The following is a 2,500-nucleotide window of genomic DNA, read 5'->3' as shown; positions in this document are numbered from 1 at the left end:
GCTAAAGTAGCTACCTGGTTGATCCTGCCAGTAGTCATATGCTTGTCTCAAAGATTAAGCCATGCAAGTCTAAGTACGAGCTCTCGTACAGTGAAACTGCGAATGGCTCATTAAATCAGTTATGGTTCATTTGATCGTACGTTTTACGTGGTTAACTGTGGAAATGCTAGAGCTAATACATGCGTGAAGCGCCGACCTCGCGGGAGGCGTGCTTTTATCAGACCAAAAACCGACCGGGCTTCGGCCCGCAACCTTTGGTGACTCTGGATAACTTTGCGGATCGCACGGTCTCGCACCGGCGACGGATCATTCAAGTGTCTGCCCTATCAACTTTCGTCGGTACGGTACTGGCCTACCGAGGTTCTTACGGGTAACGGAGAATCAGGGTTCGATTCCGGAGAGGGAGCCTGAGAAACGGCTACCACATCCAAGGAAGGCAGCAGGCGCGCAAATTACCCATTCCCGACGCGGGGAGGTAGTGACGAAAAATAACAATACAGGACTCTAAACGAGGCCCTGTAATTGGAATGAGTACACTTTAAAACCTTTAACGAGTATCCATTGGAGGGCAAGTCTGGTGCCAGCAGCCGCGGTAATTCCAGCTCCAAAAGTGTATATTTAAGTTGTTGCGGTTAAAAAGCTCGTAGTTGGATTTTGGGCGCAGGCGGCCGGTCCGTCGCAAGGCGTGTACTGGCCGTCCTGGCCTCACCTCCGGTTCTCCGCCGGTGCCCTTGACTGAGTGTCGGCGGCGGCCGGAACGTTTACTTTGAAAAAATTAGAGTGTTCAAAGCAGGCGATTCGCCTGAATAATGGTGCATGGAATAATGGAATAGGACCTCGGTTCTATTTTGTTGGTTTTCGGAGCGCGAGGTAATGATTAAGAGGGACAGACGGGGGCATTCGTACTGTGCCGTTAGAGGTGAAATTCTTGGATCGGCGCAAGACGAACGACTGCGAAAGCATTTGCCAAGAATGTTTTCTTTAATCAAGAGCGAAAGTCAGAGGTTCGAAGACGATCAGATACCGTCCTAGTTCTGACTATAAACGATGCCAACTAGCGATCGGGGGGCGTTAGTTTTACGACCTCTCCGGCAGCTTGCGGGAAACCAAAGTCTTTGGGTTCCGGGGGAAGTATGGTTGCAAAGCTGAAACTTAAAGGAATTGACGGAAGGGCACCACCAGGAGTGGAGCCTGCGGCTTAATTTGACTCAACACGGGAAATCTCACCCGGCCCGGACACAGTGAGGATTGACAGATTGAGAGCTCTTTCTTGATTCTGTGGGTGGTGGTGCATGGCCGTTCTTAGTTGGTGGAGCGATTTGTCTGGTTAATTCCGATAACGAACGAGACTCTGGCTTGCTAACTAGTTACGCGACCCAATCGGTCGGCGTCTAACTTCTTAGAGGGACTAGTGGCGTTTAGCCACACGAGATTGAGCAATAACAGGTCTGTGATGCCCTTAGATGTTCGGGGCCGCACGCGCGCTACACTGACCGGATCAGCATGTGCTCGCCTTGGCCGACAGGTCTGGGTAACCCGCTGAACCCCGGTCGTGCTAGGGATAGGGAATTGCAATTATTTCCCTTGAACGAGGAATTCCCAGTAAGCGCGAGTCATTAGCTCGCGTTGATTACGTCCCTGCCCTTTGTACACACCGCCCGTCGCTACTACCGATTGAATGGTTTAGTGAGGTCCTCCGATTGGACCTGGCGCGGCCGGCAACGGTCGAGCCGGCGTCCGAGAAGACGATCTAACTTGATCATTTAGAGGAAGTAAAAGTCGTAACAAGGTTTCCGTAGGTGAACCTGCGGAAGGATCATTAACGGTCTCGCAAACGCTTCGGCGAACGCGAAACTCGGACAAGCGAGAGAAAAAGTCTTTGCTACCCGGCGCCCGACCCGCGAGGAGCGGCGCGCCGGCCGGCGATTCGGTCACCCGGTAATGTTTGCGCGTCGAGTGCCGCGGTGCCGCGCGCTCCGGCTTCAAGCGTCGGCCTGGCCGACCGCTCGGCGCGGTCTATTTTGTCACCCTATAGTGCGAGGCACTGTGCGAGCGAAACAATCGTGGATGGCTCTTGGCGGTGGATCACTCGGCTCGTGAGTCGATGAAGGACGCAGCTAGCTGCGTGAATTAGTGTGAATTGCAGGACACATTGAGCATCGACGTTCTGAACGCAAATTGCGGCCTCGGGTCAATCCCGGGGCCGCGCCCGCCTCAGGGTCGCGTTGCAAACGTTCCGCGCGGGGATTTCTCCGCGCGGCTGCTGCGGCGTCGGACGCGCGAGCGCCCGTCCCGCTCAAGACAGCACGGCACGATGCGCGACGATCGCGACCAGAATCCCGCGCGGCGGCGGCGAGTCGACCTCGAAGAGGCCAACGGCTGGCGGCTCAAGGGCGGGAATCGAGGTGCGCGGCGGCGCGCGGCGCCGACGGCGAGCGCGGAACGGGAAGAATAGTCCCGGTCCTTACTTTCGGCCTGAGGTCGGACGAGGCTACCCGCT

At 55.6% G+C, this 2,500-nt stretch overlaps 2 non-coding genes and 1 pseudogene across 2 annotated transcripts; all 3 read left to right on the top strand.

The window, feature by feature from the left end:
- The first annotated feature begins 11 nt into the window (after positions 1-11).
- Positions 12-1,822, top strand: LOC146143619 (small subunit ribosomal RNA). Its single transcript, XR_014500385.1, has one exon. It is a non-coding gene; the product is annotated as a small subunit ribosomal RNA (ribosomal RNA).
- Positions 1,823-2,069: 247 nt separating this feature from the next.
- LOC146143618 (5.8S ribosomal RNA) lies at positions 2,070-2,223 on the top strand. Its single transcript, XR_014501194.1, has one exon. It is a non-coding gene; the product is annotated as a 5.8S ribosomal RNA (ribosomal RNA).
- A 248-nt stretch (positions 2,224-2,471) lies between these two features.
- Positions 2,472-2,500, top strand: part of LOC146143617 (large subunit ribosomal RNA) — a 3,679-nt pseudogene continuing 3,650 nt past the window's right edge.

This window comes from Ascidiella aspersa, chromosome 5, assembly GCF_963924565.1.
Source record: "Ascidiella aspersa chromosome 5, kaAscAspe10.2, whole genome shotgun sequence".
Classification (NCBI taxonomy): domain Eukaryota; kingdom Metazoa; phylum Chordata; class Ascidiacea; order Phlebobranchia; family Ascidiidae; genus Ascidiella; species Ascidiella aspersa.
The sequence above is the reverse complement of the archived record's forward strand: the minus strand, read 5'-3'. Positions and strand labels throughout refer to the sequence as shown.